At 43.5% G+C, this 16,279-nt stretch overlaps 1 protein-coding gene across 1 annotated transcript in view; it reads right to left on the reverse strand.

Annotated features, from left to right (window-relative positions):
* Positions 1–16,279, reverse strand: part of GALK2 (galactokinase 2) — a 314,350-nt gene that overhangs the window by 220,014 nt on the left and 78,057 nt on the right. The window lies entirely within an intron of this gene.

Raw genomic sequence — 16,279 nt, forward strand, 5'->3', positions numbered from 1 at the left:
CCCTCCTTCTCCTAGATAAGTGCTTCAATTTGACAGATTCATAGGAGAGTAATACCAAGAAGAAAACAAATATTAATAACAAAATGTTATTAATACTTTACATATGTCATGGCTACAACCTGTCTTAGGTAGCCAGTGATGTACTGTATATTATGCGTCAGTGCAATCAAAGTAGGAGCCATGTTCTTGTGTTAATTTCAGTCTATGGCATATACTAAAGGCAGAAGCTATTTGGAAAATAACATCACATCACATTCAAGCCCTAAGTAATATTAAACCCAAAAGCACACATACAGCAGCCTACCAATTCTTAGATGTGGTGGCTGCGTAGTTTTCTCTCTTTTATTTTTACCTGATGATCCTGTCATGTCAAAAAAAATAAAAAAAAATGCATTTTTTTCTTAATAATGACAGTCCAAATAAAAAAAAAACATATATATAATGAGGTTGCGTTCACTTCTGTGAAAATGAATTCACTCCAAACACGTGGCACACATCGATTATATAGCGAGTGATTCAAAAGACTGCCATGCCACCTCTGGGTGAAATGCTTGCTCACCTCAGCAAAAGACCCCCAAGGGTCAAATCACACCTTGAGTATACAGATCTTGAATAATCCCAAATGGGAACATCAGCTGTGTCCTGAAACCTAAGTATTTATTTTTGAACACCCTAACTGCTACTTTGGTTGTTATGTACAATTTCCAGAGTCCAGGACATCCAGGACACAGCTGATGTTCCCATTTGGGATTATTCAAGATCTGTATACTCAAGGTGTGATTTGACCCTTGGGGGTCTTTTGCTGAGGTGAGCAGGCATTGAACCCAGAGGTGGTGGTGGAAGTTTGTTGAATAACTCACTATATAATCAATGTGTGGCACACATTTGGAGTGAATTCCTTTTCACAGAAGTGATTGCAACTTCATTATATATATTTATTTATTTTACTTTATTTGGACTGTCATTATTAAGAAATTTCAAATTATTATTTTTTTTCCATGATTGTTGGTTCTATTTACATTTTGGGGGTTATTTACGAAAGGCAAATCCACTTTGCACTGCAACTGCAGTTGGAATTGAAGGTGCTTTAAAGAGGAAGTAAACTCTCCCACTCTGATGCTTCTTTTCATTTAGTCCATTATAATAAGTAATTATCAAACTATAGCCACTGTAATCCAGTCCAAATTGCATATTACTTACTGTTTAAAGAAACTTTAAAAAACTTGTTTCCAGGGGTTAGGCAGCGCCATCTTAAGTGTTGTTTTCTGAGTCCACAGTGAAGTGTATTTCCGCCCTTACATTGAGCACTTCCTGTACGGTTAACCAAGCCTCCTTCTCAATCCAACGTTTCTATGGCAACCCTGCTTCCCTGTTCATAGCTGACTTGTTTTATTTTATAGTATTTACTTGTGCCGATGTCTAATGTTTGCCTTTGTCAGTCTTTCCAGCTTCAGTTGATAAGACTGCAGTAATGGCCAAGTTTACACTGTGAGGTCCCATGGTCACATGGTGTGTAGGAGGAAGCTCTGAGTGATTATGAAGCCTCCTGGGATATCAGTGGTGTGCCGTAGGAAGTCCTGATAGCAGATAGACAAGCACATAGAGAGTGTGCTGTAAATCAGGGGAGATCTGGCCATGCTCAGTGACTTCATTCTAAAGAACAAAAAGGATTACAACAATACTAAGCAAGTAAGGAGATATCTACAAGCAGTATTCATTAGGGTTTTTTATGCTGATTTACATGGGACAAAGTTGTGGGGGAGGGTTTACAACCACTTTAAATCTAAGGGGTAGATCTGAAATGAGTGGAAGCTCTGCTGATTTTATCATCCAATCATGTGCAAGCTAAAATGCGTTTTATTTTCCTTCTGTGTCCCCCTCGGATCTACAGCGACTTTACTTCCAAGTGCACTTGCAGTGCAAAGTGGATTTTCCTTTAGTAAATAACCCCCATTGTGTAATTCTATTTATTCACAACACTTAAGTGAGGAATTGACACATTTTTTGAGTGGCTATTGCCTGAGTAGCAGCAATATTAAGGGGAAGTATTCTATAATTTTTTTGTAATTAATTGGATTAGTGCACTATTATTCATTTACTTATTTTATACTCTAAGATCACGATTGAATGGCTGCAGCTGTTCCTTTTTATGTACACTTATTTACTATGTTAGATGTTAATATGCGTTTTTTTTTGTTTTTTTTAATGTTGTAATTTTTTAGGTTTAACAGATATTTAAAATCACTGTTACAGAAACGAGAATTGCATAGTAAGTTGGAGACAAAACATTACAAATGTTTAACCACTTCAGCCTCGAAAAGGTTTTATCTCCTTCCTGACCAGAGCACTTTTTTACAATTTGGCAATGTGTCATTTTAACTGGTAATTTCGCGGTCATGCTGTACCCAAATGAAATTTATGCCCTTTTTTTTCCCCACAAATAGAGCTTTCTTTTGGTGCCATTTGATCACCTCTGTGGTTTTTATTTTTTGTGCTATAAACAAAAAAAGAACGAAAATTACAAAAAAAAAATATATATATATATATATATATATATATATATATATATATATATTTTTTTTTTTTTTTTGCTTTAATGTATATCCCCAAAAATGTTTTTACCGTATATACTCGAGTATAAGCCGAGATTTTCAGCCTCTTTTTTGAGGCTGAAAGTGCCCCCCTCGGCTTATACTCGAGTCATCGCTGTCTGCCCGCTCGATCAGCGTGTCGAGCAGACAGACAGCGGCCATTCTATAATTCAAAAGCCGCGCCTCCGGCTCCGCCTTCGCCTGTGATAGGCGGAACACTGAATTTCCCAGCAGCCTGTGTTCCGCCTATCACGGACATCGTATCATCCTCGTACTACGGACGAGGATGATACGATGTACGTGATAGGCGGAACACAGGCTGCTGGGAAATTCAGTGTTCCGCCTATCACAGGCGAAGGCGGCGGCGCAGCTTTTGAATTTTACAATGGCCGCCGAGGCGCCGACGAAGAGGGCACGGGACGGAGGCAAGGCAAGGCACGGCACGGGACGGGACGGGACGGAGGCAAGGCACGGCGGCAAGGCACGGAGGCAAGGAGGCAAGGCACGGGACGGAGGCTCGGGACAAAGGCTCGGGACACAGGTAGGCTGGACACACACACACACACACACACGGATGGATACACACACACACAGGGATGGATGGATGGATGGAGACACACACACACAGGGATGGATGGATGGATGGATGGAGACACACACACACAGGGATGGATGGATGGATGGACACACACACACACAGGGATGGATGGACGGACACACAGGGATGGATGGATGGATGGATGGAGACACACACACACAGGGATGGATGGATGGATGGACACACACACACACAGGGATGGATGGACGGACACACAGGGATGGACGGACACACAGGGATGGACGGACACACAGGGATGGACGGACACACACACAGGGATGGACAGGCATGTCTCACCCTCGGCTTATACACGAGTCAATAAGTTTGCCAGTTTTTTTGGGGGTAAATTGGGGGCCTCGGCTTATATTCGGGTCGGCCTATACTCGAGTATATACGGTAATAAACAAATGTATTCATCAGTTTAGTCCAATATATATTCTTCTACATATTTTTGATTAAAACAATTTGCAATAAGCATATATTGATTGGTTGGCGCAAAAGTTATAGCGTCTGCAAACTATGGGAAAGATTTATGGCATTTTTATGACATTTTTCTTTTTACTAGTAATGGCAGTGATCTGCAAATTTTTAGCAGTATTGCGACATTGCGACGGATCGATCGGACACTTTTGACACATTTTTGTGACCACTGACATTTATACAGTGATCAATGCTATAAAAATGCACTGATCGCTGTGTAAATGTCACTGGTAGGGAAGGGGTTAACACTAGGGGTGATCAAGGGGTTAAATGTGTGTTCCCTCAGTGTGTTCTAACTGTATGGGGATATCTATGACTAGTAGTAGGGGAGACATATCTCTGTTCCTACTTACTAGGAACAAACAACATGTCTCCTCTCCTCTGAGAGCACAGGGATTTGTGTGTTTACACACACAAATCTCTGTGCTGGCCACGTGCATCGGGTCCTCCGCCATGCAGCGTGCGCACCCTCTCACAGCTTTTAAAAGGAAACCTGGTACGGGGCTTCGCGCAAGGGTGCCATTCTGCCCCTGTAAATAGACATGAGCCAGTCGGGAACGACACAAAAGTTCTCCAAGATATATGATATTATTCACTACAGCAGATATTCATTGAGGGAGTAGATGTATTGTTATAAAGAAGGAAGGAATGAATGCATCCGTGTGTGGCTTAAAATGTGTGAATGTACAATTTTTTATTTAATTTGTAGCCACGATGCCCATAAAAGATTACATTTCTTGAGAGAGTCAGATTGTAAGGCTATGGTATGTTCATATTCCTTAACCATGTTAAGGTGTTCCTTTACATGTTATGTTAGGGATTATAGATTGTCTTCGTTTTTGCATAATCACTAGCCTGGCAGCGAGAAGGATGTGTAGAACTATGATCCTGAGCTGGGATGGGAAGAGATGCCTAAGCTGATTATCGCCAGTGGTAAAGAGGGTTTAGTTAGTATACCTGTAATCTCAGAAATGCAGGTAAAGACTTTTTTCCAAAATGTGAAAATGTGTGCACATTCCCACAGAATATGTGTTAATGAGCCTTTTTGCAAGCATCCTCACCAACATTTATTGTCGTCTAGATTTGCAAATTTATGCATTTGGATTGGGGTTAGATACCATCTCAGGTGGAGTTTTTGAGACAACTCCCAGTAGTTAACGCTTTTGGAGGCTGTTTGGTTATGGTGGATAGTTTGACGTCATTGCGCATCAGAGAATGTCTCTTTCATATCTCTCTACCACCTGAGTATTGTTGAGCCTTTAATAAAGGTGTCTTTGTCAGGTAGAGAGGTATAGATCATCGAGATACCTTTTAGTTTTAATAAATTTGAGGATAAAAATGCCCACACTTTCGGTAGAAGAATGATCGGTTTGTGTTTTTTCTTTAGGTGTGAGGCCATTTGTCTATATGTGATTAGGCTTTAAGGGGTAAGTTATGTTTGGTTTGTAGCGCAGTGGACAGTGGTTGGTGTTTGAGGGAGGACCAGTGATGCAGTAAAAGTTCTGGGATTAAGAACTGAAGGATTTCCAATTTCACCGGGATGCTTGTGTCTAAGGAATGGATATTTATTTTTGCGATAAAATACTTCCATGCCCTGAGGGTTGCTGTTATTGTGGGGTGCTTTGTTTTGTATTTTACATTGGGCAGCCCACTTGCTAGGATTAGTGAGCAGAGATCCCCTTCCTAGTTGAAGGTTTGTTCTATGTGTCTCCATTGTTTACCCATTGCAGGGGTAAACCACTGTCTAGCTTGGTCAACCAATACTGCTATATAGTAGACTTTTACTTCTGGGAGACCCATGCCACCAGCTTTCTTCAGTCTTATTGTAACAGAGTCAGGACATTGTGGTCTTTTACTTGACCATGCATATTTTCTCAGGATTTGTTTCATGGAGTTAAAAAAGGTGTCAGGGATGTCTATAGGCAATGCTCTGTATAAGTACAATAGTTTTGGCAGTGTAAACATTTTGAATGCTGCTATTCTACCTGCACATGAACAAAGTCATATTTGCAAGTGTTCAGAAAGGGGATGAAATTGCACGTGAACAATTCCTTAGATGGGGTGGTTAGTGATCTGTCTAGGTATGTCTTAGCCCTTGTACACACGGTCGGACATTTCGACAACCAAATCCGTCGGATTCTGTCCGTCGGATTCTGTCCGTCGGATTCTGTCCGTCGGATCTTGTCCGAAACTGTTGCATACACAACAGCGCCTAGAGGCGATTCAGTTTGCATTGTGCGCTATACAAGTATTTCATTCATTCATTCATTCACATGGTCGGACTAAGTTGTCGAAAAATCCGATCATGCAGAACGTGATGACGTAATTTCGTTACGATGGGACTACGTTCAGGCTAGTAGCCAATAGCTTTGATGTAGGAATTTGATCTGAGCATGCGTGGCACTTGGTCCGATCAAAATTCTCTACACATGATCGGAGTATGTCCGATCGAACCAGTTGGTCGGAAAATATTTCCAACAAGTTGGAAAATTGGGTCCGACAGATATTCCGATGGAATCAGTCCGATGCATACCACACACAGTCGGATTATCCGACAACGCGGTCCGATAGGACACATTCCGACGGATTCTCCGACCGTGTGTACAAGGGCTTAGATGATGTTACCCACCTGAATGGAATTCGGGATTGTATTGCTTTTTTTATAGATTTGGATACACCCACATTTAAGATATGCGATTTTGAGTCGTTCACTTTGTAGAAAGAGTAAGTATTGAAATGATCTAATACTTCACAAACTGCTGGCAGAGAAGAAGCAGGTTCAGATAACGCAAGGATGATGTCATCGGCAAAAAGGGTGATTTTGTGGTGCTGGTCTGCAATTTGTATAACTGGGATCGATGTGTTATTATGGCTCGTTTGGGTCAAGGGTTCCATCTTTAACGTAAAAAATGATTGGAGATAGAGAACACCCATGTCTGCCATTCGAGATGTAAAGGGATCAGACAGGATTCCATCAGTAAATACATGGGCTGAGGGTTTAGAATATAAAGCCAATATGGCTGACAGTATATTACCTTGAAAGCCAAATTTATTAACGGATTGTTTTGAAGTGGCCCCAGTGTATTCTGTTGAATTCTTTTTCGGCATCTAGCGCTACAAAAATTGCTAGGGTATTCTTGAGTTCTGCATGGTGAAGAAGGTTTATAATTTTGCATGTAGCATCTGATGCCTGTCTGTCCAGTGTAAAGCCTACTTGGTCTGGGTGTAAGATGTGGGGCATTATGGGGGTTAATCTTCGGACCATTATTTTTTCGTAGTTTGAGATCTGTAATTAATAATGAAATAGGCTGAAAGTTTTGTGGAGATACCGGCTCTTTACCTGGTTTAGGTAGAGTAATGATGTTTGCTGTTAACATCTCTGGTGGGAACTCGCCTGAGGATACAGCAGCATTGAATGTTTGACACAAGTGGGGGGCTAGTGTTGTGGAAAATTCTTTGTAGTATTCGACTGAGAAACCATCTGGGCCTGGGGCTTTGCCATTGGTAAGCGATGCGATAGCCTGTATTATTTCTTTAGTGGTGATCGGAGCATTGAGAACAGTAAGGTGGCAATTGGAGATTTTAGTTAGGTGGAGGTCATCTAGAAATCATTGGTCATCAACCCTGTCCTCAGGGCCCACTAACAGGCCAGGCTTTATGTATTACCTTGGGGAAATGCAGACTAGAATACTGCAATCACTGAGAAGCAAACAATATCACCTGTGATGTATTTCAGTTATCTTGCAAACCTGGCCTCTTATGACACGTACACACGATCGGACTATCCAGCGGACAAACCGCCAGACTTTCTGAACGAGCGGACCTGCCCACACACGACTGGACTTTTCCGGTGGGCTAGGTCCGGCGGACAATCTGCCGGACTATGGCGGGAGTCCGCCGGACTTTTGAAATGAACGGACACACGGAAGAAAAGTCCGTTCATTCTGAACGTGGCTCCAGGTAGATGGAACTAGTGACTGAGGTCAATGTCGCCGCCTCCATCGGCAAAATTGACACCTCTCTGGCCCCGTCACCTAGTATGGATTTAAAGGGGAAGCCCTACACCAAAAAAATGGTGTGGAGGTCCCCCCAAAGTCCATAGCAGAACCTTATCCGAGCACACAGCCCAGCCGGTCAGGAAAAGAGGTGGGGACGAGCGAGCGGCCCCCCTCCTGAGCCATACCAGACCACGTGCCCTCAACATGGGAGGGTGCTTTGGGGAAAGGGGGGTCCTGCACCTTATCCCCATGTTGATGAGGACAAAGGGCCTCTTCCCGACAACCCTCGTTGGTTGTGGGGGTCTGCGGGCGGGGGTCATCGGAATCCGAGAGCCCCCTTTAATAAGGGGCCCCCAGATACCGGCCCCCCATCCTATGTGAATGAGTATGGGGTATGATGTAATCCTACCCATTCACCTGGTGAAAAAAAGTGCAAATAAAAAAACAACACAAGTTTCTAAAATAATTAGACAGCTCCGGCGGTCTTCCCTTCTTCCGTCTTGGGGGTCTTCTATCTTCTTATAGCTCTTTTACTAGTGTTGGCCCGGTCTTCTGTCGCCGCCGCCTTCTTCTTTCTTGCGTTGTTGACACAACACTCTCTCTGGCCGCAATGGCAGGGACGCGTTGTGTGGCAACTTATATAGGGACAAGGGGCGGGATCACCGGGTGATGTCACATGATGACCCCTCCCCTTATGATGTCATGGCCCTGGAGGATGCTGGGACTGTGACGTTATAAGGAGCAGGGTCACCATGTGACATCACCCGGTGACCCCACCCCTTGTCCCTATATAAGTCGCCGTACAACGCGTCCCTGTCATTGCGGAACAGAGAGAGCGTCGTGTCAACATCGCAAGGAAGAAGAAGAGGAGGAGAAGAAGGCGGCGGCGTCAGAAGATCAAGTCCGCCGGATAGTCCGATCATGTGTACACGGCATCAGTGGGCCCTGAGGACAGGGTTGATGACCACTGATTTAAATTATTGCGTCTGTGGGCTGTATCACTGCAGGGTCATTTTTCAGATTGTATAATGCTTCATAGTACTATTTAAATGCATTGACAATGTTCCTAGGGTGAAACATTTTGTTGCTTTGGGTGGGGTGTAAAATATACAGGATTTTTTGTTTGGTCCTGCGCTTTTAATTAGTGCTGCTTTTAGTTTGCCTGCTTTGTTGCCATGGGCATAAAAATTGGCTTGTATTTTAAGTAGGAGTTTAGCGTGCTTAGCATTAGGGATCTGAGGTCGCTTCTGGAGATGTTAATGTGTTTTAATTTCTTATCAATACACATAGTAGCACTTGGGTATTCTACACATATAAAGAATCACATGTGATTTTAAAAGGAATGTTGTGCGATTCCTATCCAAATCACACACGGTTTTCCGTATCGCTCCAGCGTGAACCCAGGCTGAAGTCACTATGACAAGCCTGGGTTCACACAGTAGTGAACAAAAAAAATAAAAAATAAAATCGCATGCTATTCAGACAGGAATTGCACCACATTCCTGCTTGAATCACATGCGATTCTTTGCAGTGCGAATTGCAGCCATTCATTTTGCTTTTGTGTAAAAGCCATTGTAAAGCTACCAGTTTTAGGTATCAGAGCATTTGCACGAGTACACGTACTCGTGCAAATGCTTAGTATCGGTATTGATGCAACCCTAGTGTCTATGCACATCTGCACCAGATTTTTCATTCTCCAATTTTAGTAAATCAACCCTTCAGTGTGGCGTAAACACTGTGGTGTCCAATGAATGTCCACCACAATCCTACGTAGTTCAGATTTCCCATAGTAGCAAACATTTGTCAAATGACAAGCCAGGCTTTCTTCTTTTCTAGGGTTCCTCTATCTGACATACACAGGTGAACACAATTAAAAAGGAATGCATTATATATTTTTTAGTCTACATGTCGTTTCAAATCCTTTATGTAAAAGGAAAAAAAAACAAAAAAAAAAACTTACATCAGTTGTCTGTTATGGAAACGCTATTTTTTCTTGGCTTATGCACTAATGATGACATAAAGCAATTTCTTAGTTATGCTAGAACAATATTAGACCTATATTTTGCAACATGTGCTAAAATGTTATTTGAAGTTCTAGGTTATATTAAGAAAGCGGTCTAATATTACAGCATCTGGTATGCACTGGCTGGTGAGTACAGTGCTGCTGTCCCTGCTACCCTGCTATACTTAATACTTTGGGATAGACCACACTTGCCATGCTTCATGCACATTATACAGTGAGGGAAAAAAGTATTTGATCCCCTGCTGGTTTTGGGTGTTTGTCAACTGACAAATAAATGATCAGTCTATAATTTTAATGGTAGGTTTATTTTTAACAGTGAGAGACAGAACAGCAGCAAAAATATCCAGAAAAACTAATTTCAAAAAAGTTATAAATTGACTTGCATTTTAGTGAGTGAAATCAGTACCGGTATATGATCCCTATCAATTAGAAAGATTGCTGGCTCCCAAGAGTTTTCTATACAGGCAACGAGCTGAGATTGGGAGCACCCTCTTAAAAGGTATGCTCCAAATCTCAGCTTGTTACCTGTACAAAAGACACCTGTCCACAGAAGCAATTCATCAGATTCCAATCTCTCCACCCCAGCTGTCTAAGGATGTCAGGGACAAGATTACAAACCTACAAGAGCCTGGAATGAGCCACAAGACCATCACCAAGCAGCTTGGGAAAGGGTGACAACAGTTGGTGCAATTATTCGCAAATGGAAGAAACACAAAATAAACTGTCAGTCAATCTCCCCGAATCTGGGGCTCCATGCAAGAACTCACCTCGTGGAGTTTCAATGATTATGAGAATGGTGAGGAATCAGCCCAGAACTACACAAGAGAATCTTGTCAATGATCTCAAAGCAGCTGGGACCATAGTCGCCAAGAAAACAATTGGTAACACACTATTTCAATGAAGGACTGAAATCCTGCAGTGCCCGCAAGGTCCCCCTGCTCAAGAAAGGGGGACCGTCTGATGTTTGCTGATGAACATCTGAATGATTCAGAGCAGAACTGGGTGAAAATGTTGTGGTCAGACGAGACCAAAATCAAGCTCTTTGGCATCAACTCAACGTGTTTGGAGGAGGAGAAGGAATGATACCTATGACCCCAAGAACACAATCCTCACTGTCAAACATGGAGGTGGAAACATTATGCTTTGGGGGTGTTTTTCTGCTAAGGGGACAGGACAACATCACCACATCAAAGGGACGATGGACGAGGCCATGTAGCATCAAATCTTAGGTGAGAACCTCCTTCCCTCAGCCAGGGCATTGAAAATGGATCGTGGATGGCCATTCCAGCATGACAATGACCCAATACACAAGGCCAAGGCAACAAAAAGAGTGGGATATTAAAAAGGTCCTGGAGTGGCCTAGCCAGTAGAGCTGCACGATTCTGGCTAAAATGGGAATCACAATTTTTTTTCTTAGAATAAAGATCACGATTCTCGCAGCGTAACATCTTTCACATTATGCAAAAAAATTGGGCTGTTTAGTTTTTTCGATTTGGGTGTCCCAAGTAATTTTCAAGCAAAAAATACTGATTTCATCTTTGTAAGAAACAAGTGTCAGAAAAAGGTTTAGCCTTTAAGTGATTCAACTTCCCACATTTACAGACAGAAGTTAATTCCTTTGATCTAAGAATGAAAAGTTCAAATGTTCATAGTTATCTACGAGCACCAAAAATGTTGTGAAAAACTTAGCAGGCTGCCTGTTTTTTTTTTTCTTTTGACAGCTGAGTAGAGAACTCTCTACACCAGGGGTAGGCAACTCGCGGCACGCAAAGCCTCTTTTTCAATCAACTGTCTCCCTCCCCATCAGCAGAGCAGCACAGAGAAGTGTCAGTGAGACACTAATGCATTCCAATCTCAATTCCCCACGCCGTACCTGAACTGACAACATATAACATTGGTTATCTTACTTTCTTGTAGCTGCAATCGTAAGTTCTTGTGATGGGGAAGAGATTGGGTGCAGTTCTGCTAGGGGGTTGGACTGTTATTGGCCACTGCCAAAGCCAATCACAGTCTTGCTAGCCCTGCCCACCATATGGAGGAAGATGACTCACTTGGTTGCCACTACCATTCTCAGAAAGAAGGGATTTCGCTGTAATTGAGAAAACCACAATCAGGTGACAGTTTGTGGAGTTACTGTTGAGCTTCTGGGAACTTTGTTGAATGTGTGTGTGTGTGTGTGTGTGTGTGTGTGTGTGTGTGTGTGTGTGTGTGTGTGTCACGTGCTACTGACCCCTCAGCTCTGCATCATCTACTACTACCAACCTCTAAATCACCTACTCCCAACCTCTGAACTCTGCTTCAATAATACCCGACCCCTGAACTCTGCGTCACTTACTACTGAACCCCTGCACTCTGTGTCCCTTTAAGCTACAGCCAGTATTCAATGAAAATCCCACCCAATTTTGCTGCGGCGCTCGGCACCACATTTTTTCTTAGCAGCTCGATCTTGCATACAGGTCCACTTTCAGAAAATGCCTACTTCCTTGCACCACTCTGCATATAACGCATATCATAGATGAGAAGAGGGTACGATGGTGGGGCAGATGTGCAGGGATGTGCAGGGAGGTACAGTGGTGGAAGAGATGAGAAGGGGGTTTAGCGGTGGGACAGAAGAGCAAGTGGGTTACAGTGATGGGGCAGATGAGCGGGGGGAGGGGGGTTCAGTGATGGGCCAGATGAGAAGGGGGTTATAGTGGTGGTGCAGGGGGTTATACTGGTGGGGCAGAAGAGCAGGGGGGTACAGTGGCAGGGGAGAGGAGAAAGGAGGTACATTGGTGGGGTAGATGTTCAGGGGGTACAGTGGTTTGTCAGAAGTGCGGGGGGTACAGTGGTGGGAGAGATGAAAAGGGGGTTCCACGGTGAGACAGAAGAGCACAGTACAGTACCAGTGATAGGGCAGATGAACAGGGGGTTACAATGTTGTGCCAGATGAGAAGGGGGTTACAGTGGTGGAAAGATAATCAGGGGGTTCAGTGTTGGGGCAGACGTGAAAGGGAGTGCATTAGTGGGACAGATGAGCAGGGGGTTACAGAGGTGGGGCAGAAAAGCAGGGAGATACAGTGGTGGGGCAGATGAGAAAGGGGGTACATTGTTGGGACAGATGAGCAGGGGGGGTTACAGTGGTGGGACAGAAGAGCAGGGTGGTACAGTAGTGGGGCAGATGAGCAGGGGGCACAGAGGTGGGGCAGATGAGCAGGGGGCACAGAGGTGGGGCAGATGAGCAGGGGGCACAGAGGTGGGGCAGATGAGCAGGGGGCACAGAGGTGGGGCAGATGAGCAGGGGGCACAGAAGTGGGGCAGATGAGCAGGGGGCACAGAAGTGGGGCAGATGAGCAGGGGGCACAGAAGTGGGGCAGATGTCCAGGTAGTACAGTGAGGGGACAGGTGAGAAGGTGAGCCAGAAGAGCATGGGGGTACAGCGCTGGAGCAGATGTGCAGGGAGATACAGTGGTGGGGCAGATGAGAAAGGGGGTACATTGTTGGGACAGATGAGCAGGGGGGTTACAGTGGTGGGACAGAAGAGCAGAGTGGTACAGTGGTGGGGCAGATGACCAGGGGGTACAGAGGTGGGGCAGATTACCAGGGGGTACAGAGGGGGGGGGCAGATGAGCAGGAGGCACAGAAGTGGGGTAGATGAGCAGGGGGCACAGAGGTGGGGCAAATGTGCACGGTAGTACAGTGAGGGGACAGGTGAGAAGGTGGTTCAGCTGTGAGACAGAAGAGCATGGGGGTACAGCGCTGGAGCAGATGTGCAGGGAGATACGGTGGTGGGGCAGATGAGAAAGAGGGTACATTGTTGGGACAGATGAGCAGGGGGGTTACAGTGGTGGGACAGAAGAGCAGGGTGGTACAGTGGTGGGGCAGATGAGCAGGGGGTACAGAGGTGGGGCAGATGAGCAGGGGGTACAGAGGTGGGGCAGATGAGCAGGGGGTACAGAGGTGGGGCAGATGAGCAGGGGGCACAGAAGTGGGGCAGATGAGCAGGGGGCACAGAAGTGGGGCAGATGAGCAGGGGGCACAGAGGTGGGGTAAATGAGCAGGGGGTACAGAGATGGGGCAGATGTGCACGGTAGTACAGTGAGGGGACATATTTGCAGGGGAGACCTCGATCTGAGGTGTGAAGGTACATGAGTTGGGGCTGATCTGAGGACTGGAGGTACAGGAATTGGGGTTGATCAGAGGCATAAGAGTGCAGGATGTTAGTCACTATTACTCAAAAGGTTTACAGCATTTACTTTATAAAAAATCCTTTTCGTGATTGAGAGTGTGAAGTTAAAAAAAATTTGTTGTAAAATCGGCACGCTCAATTTCTTTGAGAAAACATTTTTTTGGCGCACTGTGCTCAAAAGGTTACCTACCCCTGCATAGAGATCGGGAGGGGGGTTGAATCAAGAGCACAATTTTTTAACGATCATGCAGCTCTACTAGCCAGTCTCTAGACCTTAATCCCATTGAAAACATGTGGAGGGAGCTGAAGGTTCGAGTTACCAAACGTCAACCGCAAAACCTTAATGACTTGGAGAGGATCTGCAAGGAGTGGGACAAAATCCCTCCCGAGATGTGTGCAAACCTGGTGGCTGGTGACAAGAAATGTCTGACCTCTGCAATTGCCAACAAGGGTTTTGCAGTACTAAGTCGTGTTTTGCAAAGGAGTCAAATACTTATTTCCCTCATTAAAATTCAAATCAATTTATAAAACTTTTTTTTTTAAATGCTTTTTTCTGGATATTTTTGTAGTTTTGTCTCTCACTGTTATTTATAGAAATTACAGACTGATCATTTCTTTGTCAGTGGGCAACTGTACAAAATCAGCAGGGGATCAAATACTTTTTCTCCTCACTGTATCAAACCTACACTATCCAGTATACAACAGCTGATCTGGTAAACCTGTGTCTGTGTAATAAAGTCAAAGTCTGCTTTATATATACACTTGTTAAGCCAACCAATGTAAAATGGATTTTGCAAGTTCTAGAAAAAGGAGGAGTTTCTTTTTAAAAGCATCAAAAATTACAACTTTATTTGTGTATCTAGGAAATGGCTAACTAGTATAAGATCTCTGATGATCTGCCACGAAAACAAAAAGGATTTGGAAAGATTTCTGACTGAAGATTACTGTCCGGCACAATGGGAATGAAACATTAGAAAAGCGTTTTTTTCTTTCTCAGTTTGGTACCTCTTTTTATACCCTCTCGGGAAACTTTCTGCTTGTGCAGACAATTATCTTGTAGACAAAAGGATCTAAACATGAACCACAGAATCATCATCCTAAGTGCATGCAGATGCAATCTATTTGCAAGAAATATGAAAGCGGTGCACACTATGGAGAAAACAAATCTATTTTGTTAGTATATATGTGAGATTTATGTGGTGGAATGGACAAAAAAAAAAAATGCGTCTTAAATAGGGTTTTAAATAAATTGGGTTACTAAACAATAAAAAATAAATAAAAAAATAAAATAAAAAACCCACACGGGTTGATATAGTCTTCACCTACATTTTAACACTGTGATAAACCACCAGTTCGAAACTTAGCCTTTACTTGATTGGTAGTGGGATCTCTTCAAAGTTGATATTTAATGTAAGTAATAATCAATCATATGATCTCAGTAAATCAAAGCCAGAAACAAGACAGGCCATTGGAAGCTCTTCTTCTCTTTTGATGGATGTATGTTGTGTTTTTTTTATCTTCCCTTGTCTTTTGGAGAAGTCATCTCCACTTACAGGAATGTTACGGTGTTTCTGACCTCCTTTGAAAACAGATGCAATAACTATCATACAATTCAGTCCCTAGCTTTATGTGAATTTGAGATCTAAATAGCTTCACTGATGCTGTTTTTCCAGTTATTCAATCAGTTTAAAACATCTTCTTACTAGGCATGACATCATTTGTGTTGTTGAATCATTGAAGGCTGGCTGACAATTGGTTTTAATGAGTTTACCCATGCACATGTCACAGATGGACTTACAGATGGGCTTGTTGAAGGTCTGCTGTATATTAGAACAGCATGGCTGTTTGAAATGAGTTTACTACAGTATGATTAACTCTTCCAAAGCTCACATTTGCTGGTCCGCATGATATATATGCAAAATGTGCAATGCTGACAAAGATCAAAAAGTTTCCACAAAATAAAAATGAAAAAAAATCCAACGATTGTAAAATTGCCAATTTATTCTACAGTCAAACAGCTACAGAAGATTTACTAAGTAACCGAGAAGCTAGAAGCCAGGGCATAATAAGGCTGACCACCAATTAACGTTTTAAAGCTGACACACACTGCTAAGTATTCTCCATTATACCGCCAGATGAGAGAAACTCTGCACCGACCAGCTATAACATTATAACCATTGACAGACAATGTGAATACAGCCGCGTACACACGGGCGGATTGTATGGCCTACTTAGTCCGTCGAAACACATTTCAGCGGACAGTCCGCTCGTGTGTGGGCTTCAGCGGACTTTTTCAGCGTGCAGTCTGGCGTACTAAGTATTTCAGAATTTCCGTAATACTGTCCGTCATACTTTGGTTTCAGCGGACAATCCGCTCGTGAGTAGGCTAGTTCGACGGACTAAGAATGGCGCATGCTCAGA

The sequence above is a fragment of the Lithobates pipiens genome, unplaced genomic scaffold (genome assembly GCF_037356315.1).
Source record: "Lithobates pipiens isolate NorthernLeopardFrog02 unplaced genomic scaffold, aLitPip1_a1.2 Scaffold_8, whole genome shotgun sequence".
Lineage (NCBI taxonomy): Eukaryota > Metazoa > Chordata > Amphibia > Anura > Ranidae > Lithobates > Lithobates pipiens.